Source organism: Schistocerca americana, chromosome X (assembly GCF_021461395.2).
Source record: "Schistocerca americana isolate TAMUIC-IGC-003095 chromosome X, iqSchAmer2.1, whole genome shotgun sequence".
In the NCBI taxonomy this organism is placed as follows: Eukaryota; Metazoa; Arthropoda; class Insecta; order Orthoptera; family Acrididae; genus Schistocerca; species Schistocerca americana.
Window position 1 is genome coordinate 429881484 of NC_060130.1, and position 14686 is coordinate 429896169.

At 45.4% G+C, this 14686-nt stretch overlaps 1 protein-coding gene and 1 non-coding gene across 2 annotated transcripts in view; one reads left to right on the forward strand and one right to left on the reverse strand.

The window, feature by feature from the left end:
- Positions 1-14686, reverse strand: part of LOC124554700 (patched domain-containing protein 3-like) — a 633296-nt gene that overhangs the window by 468340 nt on the left and 150270 nt on the right. The gene's annotated exons all lie outside the window — the stretch shown is intronic.
- LOC124557480 lies at positions 11474-11580 on the forward strand. Its single transcript, XR_006968738.1, has one exon. It is a non-coding gene; the product is annotated as a U6 spliceosomal RNA (small nuclear RNA).

Sequence of the window (14686 nt, forward strand, 5' to 3'; positions counted from 1 at the left end):
GCAAACTAAAGCATATAATAATAAGTAGCTAGAAATACTTTATGCCAAAACTTTATGAAAATCTAGTGAAAACGTTTTTAAAACCCCTACCACCCACCGCCCACCATGAAATCTGGACGGCACAGTAGTGGGCGGTAGGGACCAGGTCGACTAACTTTGATCAAAGTGAAGTGGACGACTTGTTTCCAAACCTGTTCTCGTGCTCCGCTGGAAAAACTAGTATGTGGTGTGAAGGCGGTTTCTCACATTCGAGAAGGTAAACGCTGGGGTAGTACCCATGTCCCGCCTGAGTTACACGATTCGGAAACATTAAGAAAACTCTCACACACTTTTACATGGGATAACACTAGACGCAGACAATTGGGGTACACAAATTCCATCCCGGTGGGAAGGGTTGACGGTAGGGAAGGTACCTGGTTGCCCTCAACTACTAATATTACCAAATCCGAAAATAAACATGCCGAGCCTGTGAAGATACGAGATAAAGACCTGGAAAAAGAAACACCCTTTAAAGTTGTGCCCATTTGGTTTAACACACCACTATATTCGTTCCTTCGAACGTGTTAGCCGTCTTGTGCTGAAGACATGCTTTAATGTACTGCACGAGTTCTCTGGTTTTATTAGGATAAACTACCTTTACGACATTCACCTTCGATACGCTAATGTAGAAGATGTCACGAAAAGAATTAAGTGAAAAATCACCTCAGTTGTCTACGACTGAAAGCGAGTGTGTCGGGTAAATTAGCTTCTAAAAGTAGATCTTAATTTTAAACTGTTTTTGGTGTTGGTTGTATCAAAACTCATGCGTACGTCGTAACAGACAATGTACTTTCCAATGCAGAGTGCCATGAAAAACGAATTTCGTACTGATGCATCAGCAGCAATGTACACTTACGCTTTATAAAATTTTGGTAAGCATTTCCTCCTCTATATTATCTTTCGCTTTAATCTCACTTTAAGCCTACGTGAATAAAGGTATTTTTTGAGAACTTTCAGCAGTTGTTGGTTATAGTTGCGCATTCCACAAATTTCAACAGAAATATCTAGTTTGGAAATTCATTTCTCCTTAATGCAGTTTAGGTATTTACGTGGTTACTGCAATATTTACACAGTTTCCACTTGTTGACTAGTATGTTTTGAGTAAGTGTTTGAAAGTGAACGATTGTAACGTAAATATAGCTTACACGAACCCGACTTGAAGTGGGGTAAAGTTATTCTGTGCATATTATAATTATCGTATCAAGACTCACATGACTTCCCCCTTCAACAACAGTGTATGTTGCGTTTGTTGCAAAGTTCCGCTATTTTTGAGTCTATTATGCGAGTATGGTAGCGAACATAACCTCAACAAAACAAAGCTATATGGACTCCCGAGTTGGAAGATAAAGAGCATGCTCCCAAAGATGAGTTGCATATAAAACGGGTATTGTGCACAGCGTTACGTAGATAGTGAAACTGGAACAGCAGTTACACACCTTTTTCACTCACAGAAGAGCAAGTTTTATCTCCCGTTCAGCCAATGAGTGCTGTTGGACTGTATGGTGGATACTTACTTTCATGCGAAATTATTTTTTCCGACGACGCCTGTTTCTCCATAGGCGGAGTGTTCAATTGGCGCAGTGTTCATGTTGTGAATTCCATGATGGAGCTATAAAGAGCCCCTAAACCCAAATTTTCATTGGACGTGTGGGCGAGCATTGTTCGCGGTCGCTTAATTTACTCGTATCCGCTTCGTTCAAGTTCAGCTGCGCCAGTTCAAAAAAATGGCTCTGAGCACTATGGGACTTAATTTCTGAGGTCATCAGTCCCCTAGAACTTAGAACTACTCAAACCTAACTAACCTAAGGACATCACACACATCCATGCCCGAGGCAAGTTTCGAACCTGCGACCGCAGCGGTCGCGTGGTTCGCCGGCCGAAGTGGCCGTGCGGTTAAAGGCGCTGCAGTCTGGAACCGCAAGACCGCTACGGTCGCAGGTTCGAATCCTGCCTCGGGCATGGATGTTTGTGATGTCCTTAGGTTAGTTAGGTTTAACTAGTTCTAAGTTCTAGGGGACTGATGACCTCAGCAGTTGAGTCCCATAGTGCTCAGAGCCATTTGAACCATTTTTTTGGTCGCGTGGTTCCAGACTGAAGCGCCTAGAATCGCTCGGTCACACCGGCCTGCAGGTGCGCCAGTGCACAGTTTGTTTCTGAGGGTTATACTCCCAACGGTGTTGGACGGTATCCCACTGTACCATTGTTACTTATGGGAGACGATGGAGCCCCAGCTCTCATGATCTCACGCAACTCGTGCAACAGATGTTGCCTGCAGGAAGGATAGAGAGACGAAGCCCTGTTTTGTCAACTCGTTCACGTGATCTGGCCACACTCGATTTTTTTCTTTGGTTCAACGAGACACACGTAGAGACTGAAGAAAATCTCTCGCCAAGATTACTGTACAGCGATACCGGCACAGAATTTAGGACATGTCACTTGAAATAACTTTTGTAAATATAGCACATAGTGCGGATATGTGAAATTATTAAATGTGCCATCTTGGAGTGTAGACCAACCGTAAATCTGATTTTTTCTCACCTTGCCTCGACTAAGTCGTTTCTGCACCAGGGTTACCAATCTCAAATCAATACTTTAGCCCTTTTCCACCATCTCTTTAAGCTTTTATCGCAGACTGTCTACCTATCGGTGGAAATACCTGTCAGGCACGAGTATCTGTCGTGTGAAGGGCGGTGAGTGTCGTATTCTTCTCTTACCCTGGATACACGAACGGCTTCATTTCTTTTCCTCTAAAGCCCAACAAGGTGTAGTGCAGATAAGCACACACTTCCTATATAGCACATACATCTGTCCCTGTGAAGTGTGCCACCTGGTGGGAGGTGCGTTACAGTGGTGTAGCCTGAGCAGCACATGGCGCGGAGAGCGGTAGCGCGAAGCGCCTTCTGGCGAGAGAGCGAAAGGAAGACGAGCATCAGAGTAATATTGCGATAGCAGAGGCGGCTGGCCACTCAGCATGTGGCGCGCTCAGTACGCCTGTACCAGGCGCGTGCGTCCGCACCCGCACCGCAGCAGCGGGCACTATAAATACCTCCGCGCTCGGACCTTCCGTAGAGCATTCCAGTGGAAGGTGATCTTATCTACGACTAGCAGAAGAGCCAGTGCTACGAACAGTACAGTCAAGAACGTACCAAATCTAACGCATACTGCACCACGCAAAGGACGTACACTGTCTGATCAAATGAAACCCGACACGTGTTAGCGTACGTTAATATGGGGCGAGTTCACCCGTCGCCTTCTTAACAGCTTGAACTCTGTTGGGGACAATTTCAATTACTACGTCAATGATGTGTCTGAATGTCTGTCGAGGAGTGGCAGTCCATGTTGGACACTGCGGTCTAGAGCTAAGCCGCTGTTCTAACTCATCTCTAAAGTTTCCCATTGGGTTCAAATTGGGACTCTGCGCAGGCCAGTCCATTTCAGGAATGTTAATGTTCTCAAACCATTGCTTCACAGATGTTGCTTCATGACAGGGTACACTGTAATGCTCATATAATTATAATCAATTATCCTCTACGAACCGCCCGCATCTCGTGGTCGTGCGGTAGCGTTCTCGCTTCCCACGCCCGGGGTCCCGGGTTCGATTCCCGGCGGGGTCAGGGATTTTCTCTGCCTCGTGATGGCTGGGTGTTGTGTGCTGTCCTTAGGTTAGTTAGGTTTAAGTAGTTCTAAGTTCTAGGGGACTTATGACCACAGCAGTTGAGTCCCATAGTGCTCAGAGCCTCTACGAACTGTTCCTCTACTGTACGCCGTACACAACGTCGAAAAATGTGTTCGTACCTTTCCGCATTTTGCGTTTCGTTAAGCAAAAGGAGGACCGCCACTCAACCACGAGAAACACCACCATACCGTAACACCATCTCCTCCGTACTTCACTTTTGGCACTGCATAAGATGACAGATAAAGTTGTCCAGGCATTCTCCAAAACCAAATACTTCCATCGGGTTGCCACAGGGTACAGCGTATCCTTCTCTTTTAATCACTCCTTTAAATTCATCCGCTGTGCAGCGGTGTTCCTCTTAGACCACTTCAAGCGTTGCTTACCACTGACTACAGAAATATTATGAGGTCTGCCTGCTCTTGGGTTAGCTGCGCTTTCTCATTCGCGTTTCCACTCAGCAAAGACGGGCAGAGTGGCCGAGCGCCTCTAGGCGCTACAGTCTGGTACCCCGCGACCGCTACAGTCGCAGGTTCGAACCCTGCCTCGGGCATGGACATGTGTGATGTCCTCAGGTTAGTTAGGTTTGAGTAGTTCTAAGTTCTAGGGGACTGATGACCTCAGAAGTTAAGTCCCGTAGTGCTCAGAGCCATTTGAACCATTTTGAACCACTTAACAATCACACCAACAACAGTCGACATGGGCAGCTTTAGAAGGATTGAAATGTCCCTGGTGGATTTGTTACTCAGATGGAAACCAATAAATAGCCTACGTTCGAAGTCAATGAGCTCTCGTGACTGACTCATTTTGTCGTTACTGCTTCTCTCCTGACAGTTCAAAATCTCCGCATCCTGTTATACTGATGGTTCCGTCTCTCATGATATCTAGTGGTCAATTCTGCATTACTTAGGTGTGTCCAGATACTTTTGATCAGATAGTGCATACGGGTCGACTTTCATTGGAAGTCACGAAAAAAAGCACACAATGTATTCGCAAGATGTCAGTTACATCTACCTTCAATTAATCTTACGTCATGTCACTTCACCGACGGGCCACGTCAAGGATTTTTTAGTCTTGACGTCGACGGAATAACAGTGTCACGTGAGTGTCTGTCCTACCGCGGCTCCGTTGAAGTTAACGCATCCTAGCGTTTCTTACTCATGTCACAGTAGTGGATTTGGTAAATAGATCTGTGTCAGCTCAGCAAATTGAGCTTCTCAACAGGTAATAATGTCAAGCAACGAGAGCCTCAACGTTGTAGTTGTTTGTTTTGTTTTCAGGTAGGGACGAGGAAGCTCAATGCTGAGACTAGTCCAAGGGCCACAAGATCAATGAAACAACAGGAGACAGATTTTCCAAATTGAGGGAGAGATAATGGAAAAGCAAACATCAGCCTGGAATTTTTAGAACGAGTAATTTTTTGCAAGTGTCTGTTCTCTTAGTGTGGGAAATACTCGACAGCAATGAAAATTCATAGCAGATCATACAGTTAGTGAGAAGAAGACTCGGAACAGACAGGTCGAAAGCAAGGATACATCCAGGGCGAAGTTTGCAGAGCACAAGTGAAAGAGAGACAGAGAGAGAGAGAGAGAGAGAGAGAGGACAGAGATGGACTCTTACTATGGAGCACCTTGCTTCAGTACCTGATTTAATTTGAGGTGCTTCAATTTCTTCTGGAAGGTTCAAAAATGGTTCAAATGGCTCTGAGCACTATGCGACTTAACTTCTGAGGTCATCAGTCGCCTAGAACTTAGAACTAATTAAACCTAACTAACCTAAGGACATCACACACATCCATGCCCGAGGCGGGATTCGAACCTGCGACCGTAGCGGTCGCTCGGCTCCAGACTGTAGCGCCTAGAACCGCACGGCCACTCCGGCCGGCTCTGGAAGGTCAATCAAGGTTTTTTTCCTGGTATAATCAGTGACTACCAGTCAGTTATTGTTGCTAAATGCACGGTCCAATCTTCGCGAGTGCCACTACACGCAAACAACGTAGAGAAGCCAGTTATGTTGCTGTTCCACTCACTATATGTGAAAACCATGTATCAGTAGCCACTAACTGCTTGTTAATGATATGCGCCCATACACCGCAGTAAAGCCCACTCGCAAAAGTTCTGTTTGTCTCAAAGTAGTAAATAACACCCAAGAAAGTCATTTTGAGGTTATCATTAATAGAATGGTGATATTGCTGTTTTCTTTTTAACATTACTGTGTCATCGAGAAATGTTATGTGCTTCGATTGAAGAACTTCAGAGGCTCTGCAGCAAACGAATAGTGTCTGTACACTGTTACAGATTTGTGGATGGAGCAGTAGCCTTTTTTCGGCACATAAAACAAGTAACTGGTAATCAAGCATTTTACTTTCATACGCTGCAAAATAAATATGAACATACTGGCTATCTCTCCTATGAATCGTCAAGCTCACTTTGGAGTTTCAGCAGCTACTTTCATAGTGTATTGTATTGTATGTTAACCGGGGACCTAGAAATGGCGGAGAGGCTCCGTCCCCGCCGCAGCTGCAGTGGTCCACAACCCCACGACGGTTAGGGCAGTCCACGTCACCCCTCCGCCGCCTCACGCGGTTCGGCCCCCGGTGGACAGCGCAGGGGCGAGTCGAGCATGCAAGACGTGGCAAACCCGTGTTCACCGGTCTTTCGGTGTCTGTTGTTTTTATCGACTACTTTATCAATGGAGAGACGTCTACAGACGTTAAAGTAACCTCTGGCGTGCCACAGGGGAGTGTTATGGGACCATTGCTTTTCACAATATATATAAATGACCTAGTAGATAGTGTCGGAAGTTCCATGCGGCTTTTCGCGGATGATGCTGTAGTATACAGAGAAGTTGCAGCATTAGAAAATTGTAGCGAAATGCAGGAAGATCTGCAGCGGAGAGGCACTTGGTGCAGTGAGTGGCAACTGTCCCTTAACATAGACAAATGTAATGTATTGCGAATACATAGAAAGAAGGATCCTTTATTGTATGATTATATGATAGCGGAACAAACAGTGGTAGCAGTTACTTCTGTAAAATATCTGGGAGTATGCGTGCGGAACGATTTGAAGTGGAATGATCATATAAAATTAATTGTTGGTAAGGCGGGTACCAGGTTGAGATTCATTGGGAGAGTGCTTAGAAAATGTAGTCCATCAACAAAGGAGGTGGCATACAAAACACTCGTTCGACCTATACTTGAGTATTGCTCATCAGTGTGGGATCCGTACCAGATCGGTTTGACGGAGGAGATAGAGAAGATCCAAAGAAGAGCGGCGCGTTTCGTCACAGGATTATTCGGTAACCGTGATAGCGGTCCGCAGATGTTTAATAAACTCAAGTGGCAGACTCTGCAAGAGAGGCGCTCTGCATCGCGGTGTAGATTGCTCGCCAGGTTTCGAGAGGGTGCGTTTCTGGATGAGGTATCGAATATATTGCTTCCCCCTACTTATACCTCCCGAGGAGATCACGAATGTAAAATTAGAGAGATTAGAGCGCGCACGGAGGCTTTCAGACAGTCGTTCTTCCCGCGAACCATACGCGACTGGAACAGGAAAGGGAGGTAATGACAGTGGCACGTAAAGTGCCCTCCGCCACACACCGTTGGGTGGCTTGCGGAGTATAAATGTAGATGTAGATGTAGAGGCTGATCGAGAGCAAGAAGTGTAAGCCCCGTACTAATACGGCCACGTATACTGTCACTTTCAATGTGTGCTCTTAGAACGGACTGTTTCAGTTCCCATTTGACACACATGTCGCCGCAACAAACTCATGTAAGATTTCATTTGTCCCACCGCCAGACAGCCCCTTGACCAATGTTTTTCTACATCAGTTTATTGTGGCGATATGAGTGAGATGAAAATAACATAGTGAAATATCACCATGGACGAACAGAGAAACAGATTTTCAAAAAATTCAGGTGCGACTGCTTCACGGAGCCATGCCGAAAAGTCTCGACTGAAATCTATAACCACGAATATGGAACTTTTGCTTTGAAATATATAACCTTAAATAACATAACACTAAACACAGATATTTCAGGGACTTTTATTCATGAAATATATCTCTTTACTATCTCCGTGAATCAAGTAACACGGCTGCGAATCGTTAAAATATACACAAATCTCAGAAAGATGTTGTTGCTCAGTCCTCTCCACCTTGGCACACTTGAAGAGGCAAGACCAGCAACCTAGGCCGACTGATGTTATTTTTATCAGCCACATAAATACACTCACGGAAAAAAATGCCCCACAAGAAGGAGTTGTTCGACATAAACGAAAGTTGGTAGGTGTGTTTCTACATCGGAAATATGATGTCTATTCAGATTTCGTGCCAGTCGGCCAAGAGCGGCGCTAGTAGCGCCACTATGTGGATGCAAATCAGGTTTGCTTTCAATATGCACTATAACGGTCGTCAGTGTCTGTTAGCTTCGAGACTTGACGTGGTGAATTATGTTAGTCACTCATGCCTTTAACGCGATAAAGATGCCATTATCAACATCTCACTGAGTTTGAACGACGTCGTCTAATAGGGCTACGAGAAGCTGGACGCGCCTTTTGCGATATTACAGAAATATTTGGCAGGACTGTAGCCATTGTACATGATTGCTGGCAACGGTGGACACTAGAATGTACGGTCGCAAGAATACTGGGCTCCGGACGGTCACGTAGCATTACCGAAAGGGAAGACCATCATGTTCGGCGTATAGCTCTGGCGCACCGTACTGCATCTGCAGCTTCAATCTGAGCAACACTTGTCTCCACAGTGACGAAACGAACTGTTACAAATCGGTTACTTCAAGGACAGCTCCGAGCGAGACGCCCTGTACCGTTCATTCCACTGACCCAAAACCACTGTCATTTACGACTTCAGTGGTGTCAAGAGTGAGCACACTGGAGGTCAGGGTGGAGGTCTGTTGTGTTTTTTTATGAAAGCCGGTTCTGCCTCGGTGCCAGTGATGTCCGTGTGTTGGTTAGAAGGAGGCCGGTTGAGAGCCTGCAAACAACCTGTCTGCGTGCTAGGCACACTGCACCTACACCTGGAGTCATGGTCTGGGGCACGATTTCGTATGACAGTAGGAACACTCCCGTAGTTGTCCCACGCACCATGACTGCAAAACTGTACGTCGGTCTGTCGTTCATGAACAGCATTCCAGTGCGTGATTTCCAACAGTATAACGATCGCCAACATAGCGCTGTTGTATCCCAACATGCTCTACAGAGTGTCGACATGTGGCCTTGGCCTGCTCGAACACCAGATCTGTCTCCAATCGCGTACATATGGGACATCATCGGATGACAACTTCAGCATTAACCATAATTGACCGACCAAGTGCAAAAAAATGTTCAAATGTATGTGAAATCTTTTGGGACTTAACTGGTAAGGTCATCTGTCCCTTAGCTGACACACTACTTAACCTAAATTATCCTAAGGACAAACACACATACCCATGCCCGAGGGAGGACTCGAACCTCCGCCGGGACCAGCCGCACAGTCCATGACTGCGGCGCCCGAAACCGCTCTGCTAATCCCGCGCGGCAACCAAGTGCAACAGGCGTGGAGCTCCATCCCAAAAACTGACATTCGTATGTGTACAACACCATGCATGCACATTTGCATACATGCATTCAACATTCTGGCGGTTAAACCGTTTATTAATATACCTGCATCTCACATCTGGAATGGCTTATTATCGCTTAGATTAACCTGTGATCTTGAATGTTAATCATTAAATATGTTACATAGACAAATGTATTCACGAAATTTCATTATTCTACATTAATTATTTTTTGGTGATGCAGTTTTTTCCGTGAGTGTACAGTGTCTCATTTATCTAGCATACTGAGCCAATATATCGGATTTATTATTAATAACCAAAACTTACAAGGCTCGTTTTTCACTAAAGTTGGCTATCAACGAAATGTTCCTCTTCCGTTTATCACCCAGTAAGAGTAATTATATCTCCTACTTGACACCGGTCACATTTTCTTTTAAGGCTCTGAATTTTAAACTCGAGAAAATTTTTCTTCCATCTTCTTATAAAGTCATCTTGTAGGTTTTCTCCTAGACTTACCCCTCTTCATAGTTCCCTCACAACGTTGGGTGCTGGACTGGTAGACAACGTCGAAAACAGTTCGCCAGTGAAGAATTGCGTCTCCTGTATGTAACGCTCCAAGTGTTTCTTCGTCTACTGGCGATTTTTCCGTACCTATCTCAGGCTCATTGTTACTATGAATCGCTCTCACCAGCCTCCACACCAACGAACTTCTACGGGACTCCCTGGTGACCAAATGCCAGTTGATTTCTGTGTTCTCGAAGAATGGAAGACCTCTTTCAGCTATGTGTTTCCTGCTAGAATTGTCTTCACAACTGTAAAATTAACAGTTTCTCCTCACAGTAAATATCGTGGATGCCACGAAAACTTATCTCTGTTCGAATGTTCAAATGTGTGTGAAACCTTATGGAACTTAACTGCTAAGCTCATCAGTTCCTAATCTTACACACTACTTAACCTAAATTATCCTAAGGACAAACACAAACACCCATGCCCTAGGGAGGACTCGAACCTCCGACTGTACCAGCCTCACAGTCCAAGATTGCAGCGCCTTAGACCGCTCGGCTAATCCCGCGCGGCTTATATCTGTTCGTTTCCGATATTGTGACATGACCAATTATGCTGGCCAGACCACTTAAGCAATTCTTACTGATTTTCTTAAAAGGCTGAGGTACCTGGCAGGAGGACCCGTCTTCAGCTGAGCAGTTATACGATGTTTCTAAGCAGTCCCATGCTTCTGTTACTTACAAGGGAACCTCCACATCGCACCCCCCTCATATTTAGTTATAAGTTCGCACAGTGGATAGGCCTTGAAAAACTGAACACAGATCAATCGAGAAAACAGGAAGAAGTTGTGTGGAACTATGAAAAAAATAAGCAAAATATACAAACTGAGTAGTCCATGTGCAAGATAGGCAGCATCAAGGGGAGTCTCAGCTCAGGAGCGCCGTGGTCCCGTGGTTCCCGTGGTTAGCGTGAGCAGCTGCGGAATGAGAGGTCCGTGGTTCAAGTATTCCCTCGAGTGAAAAGTTTAATTTTTTATTTTCAGACAATTATTATCTGTCCGTCCATCCGATGCGAGGTAACTGCGGCGTAGTATGGGGACGCTACACCTAAACAAACATCGAAACACACGATGTCAGTCGACTACAGCGCACGGAAGAGAGAGTATTCCTACTAACGAGGCTCCCTGGCTGGCAGTTGACTGTTCGCTACTTTGGACGAGAGTGCATTAAATACGTGAGATGTATTCCGTGGGCAATATGAATCCAGCAAATATAGCTCGCACGGTTTTGCGGAGCGCTCGCAAAACACAGACACTAAACTTATTACAGTGAACAGAGACGTCAATGAACGAACGGACAGATCATAACTTTGCGAAAATAAAGAAAGTAAACTTTTCACTCGAGGTAAGACTTGAACTAAGGACCTCTCGTTCGGCAGCTGCTCACGCTAACCACGGGATTATGGCGCTCCTGAGCTCAGACTATCCTTGATGTTGCCTATCTTGCGCATGGACTACTCAGTTTGTATATTTTGCTTATTTGTTCATAGTTCCACACAAACTTCTTCATGTTTTCTCGATTGATCTGTATTCAGTTTTTCAAGGCCTATCCACTGTGCGAACTATAACTAAATCTGAGGGGGGTGCGATGGGGAGGTTCCCTTGTTAGAACGATGGGCAGAGTCGTGTAAGGCGCATCTAGGATGTACTCGCTTCGGCGGTACATATACTAAAATTGGAACGATACAGAGAGGATTAGCATGGCCCCTGCGCAAGGATGACACGCAAAATCGTTAAGCGTTAAGTGCTTCGGTAGCTCAGATGGTAGAGCGCTTGCCCGCGAAAGGCAAAGGTCCCGAGTTCGAGTATCGGTCGGGCACACAGTTTTAATCTGCCAGGAAGTTTCATATCAACGCACACTCCGCTGTAGAGTGAAAATATCATTCTATATTCCTTATTTAGGCCGGCACGGTAGCTCAGCGTAATAAAAAAACTGAGTTACTCGATTAACAACGAACTTCAATGGATGTTTTACGACGTCCGCCCTGAGCAGATGCAACGATCAAAAGCGAACAAAATGAGATTAAAAAAAAAAAAAAGGGTGGAACGTGGATGTAGGTTTATCAATAAGATTCACCTATTTTGTGAAAACATGGTCACATGCCGACCATTTACGTAAGTGGATTTTAAATAAATCTTAATCTGGAACAATATTTTATAAGTGTAACACAGCCAGAAATTCATCTATAGGTTAGATGAAGTTGTCAAGAAGAAAACTTTCATTATCTGTCAGCAGCTTTAATTCACTAGGCAGATTGTCAAATATTTTTATACGTGAATTGAAGGTGGAGGGGGGGGCGGGGTTGGAAGAAAGGAAAGGGAAGGGGTTACTGATGTCAGCTGCATCGGGAAATCACGCGGAATCAGCGGCGATAACTGAAAATGGATATCGGACCGGGATTCGAACTCAGGATCTCCTCCTTACCAGGCAGGTGCGTTAACGACTGCGCCATCCGGGACACAGTGTTATCGCAACTGCGCGGACCATCTCGGCACGCCTCGCTGCCGCCTCCACATTTCCGCCGAACGCCACCTATACGCAACCCCTGTCCATTTCTTCCACGCTCACTGCTCTGGGATTCCCGCAGGAGGTCGGACGCTCTTGCACATCCGCACCGTAGAGGTTGGATCGTGCCATTTTGCCATGCACGATATACTTCAACCATGGCGGCACGCGGACAGTTTATAAACTCAGTCATTTCGAAAATGCTGCCACCCTTGGGGTGAAAGCCAATGATCCTACCCTTTCCGACGTCAAATAAATCGCTCAGTTTCCGCATTATGACAACGAATGCACCGTTTCTCGCGTGTCCCCGACGCGCTTTATATACTGTCCACTGCTATACTGCGTTCAACGTAAGCATAAACATGATGTAACCATTACAGTATGTATTCTTCTGCGTTTGCTGATTGGATTTCGTTTCATGTGGAGCGGAACACAAGCTGTCACGAGTACAGTCAAGCACGATAATACGAATACGTTTTATACAGTGCGTTGTACCCAAAACGTAACATGCTCTTGATTTTAGCTAACACAGTATTGTAAGACGAATTAGTTATTTGACACAATGCATTCATATAAAATATTTTTATGACTGCTCACTCTGAACCTTTTTGTGCAAGAGTGAGGTTACGTGGTGGATAGTGAAGGCAACTTTTATTCTTAGTGTTATACACTACAGGCCATTAAAATTGCTACACCAAGAAGAAATGCAGATGATAAACGGGTATTCATTGGACATATATATTATACTACAACTGACATGTGATTACATTTTCACGCAATTTGGGTGCATAGATCCTGAGAAATCAGTACCCAGAACAACCACCTCTGGCAGTAATAACGGCGTTGACACGCCTGGGCATTGAGTCAAACAGAGCTTGGATGGCGTGTACAGGTACAGCTGCCCATGCAGCTTCAACACGATACCACACTTAATCAAGAGTAATGACTGGCGTATTGTGACGAGCCAGTCGCTCGGCCACCATTGACCAGACGTTTTCAATTGGTGAGACATCTGGAGAATCTGCTAGCCACGGCAGCAGTCGAACATTTTCTGTATCCAGAGAAGCCCGTACAGGACCTGCAACATGCGGTCGTGCATTATCCTGCTGAAATGTAGGGTTTCGCAGGGATCGAATGAAGGGTAGAGCCACGGGTCTTCACACATGTTCAAAGTGCCGTCAATGCGAACAAGAGGTGACCGAAACGTGTAACCAATGGCACCCCATACGAAAAAAATGACGTTTTGCCATTCGTGCACCCAGGTTCGTCGTTGAGTACACCATCGCAGGCGCTCCTGTCTGTGATGCAGCGTCAAGGGTAACCGCAGCCATGGTCTCCGAGCTGATAGTCCATGTTGCTGCATGCTAGTGATACGAGGCCGTTGGGATCCAGCCCGGCGTTCCGTATTACCCTCCTGAAATCACCGATTCCATATTCTGCTAACAGTCATTGGATCTCGACCAACGCGAGCAGCAATGTCGCGATACGATAAACCGCAATCGCGATAGGCTACAATTCGACCTTTATCAAAGTCGGAAACGTGATGGTACGCATTTCTCCTCCTTACACGAGGCACCACAACAACGTTTCACCAGGCAACGCCGGTCAACTGCTGTTTGTGTATGAGAAATCGGTTGGAAACTCTCCTCATGTTAGCACGCTGTAGGTGGCGCCGCCGGCGCCTACCTTGTGTGAATGCTCTGAAAAGCTAATCATTTGCATATCACAGCATCTTCTTCCTGTCGGTTAAATTTCGCGTCTGTAGAAAGTCATCTTCGTGGTGTAGCAATTTTAATGGCCAGTAGCGTATTTATGAGTGCTATTACTACACGGGCCGGTCACATTAATGTGAGCACCGCCTATGTTCGATATCCAACGTGCAACTACCACTCGCAGACGGCAGGTGGCAGCACTACAATTCGTTCCTCACAAGAATAAACCGTATTTAAGCAAACACAAACGTGATAATTGGTCAACAGCCGTAGCACATGTACACTAGCGTTGTTACACTCTTGGAAGTCGGTCCAACTTGCGTATTAGACATCGTATTACTATGTCACTGTAAATGAATCTTTAAGATATTCTAACGTATTGACAGCCATCAACGTCTTTCTTAATCGTAGTTTACCTACGTAGTTTTTATTTCAAAACCCGTATACAGTCGCAGTCTTTGTAAACGCTGCTTGCGCCCAGATTGTCCCGCTGTTAATACTTGCTGCGAAAATGACTGATATTGCTTCCTGCTTCTAGTGAAACAGACTCGCGGAACTCCATTAAAACGGCGCAAGACAAGCTGTTCTCAATGTTTTTCATAAGATTACAGAGAAAATCGGCTTTGAAGAGTTTCGAGGA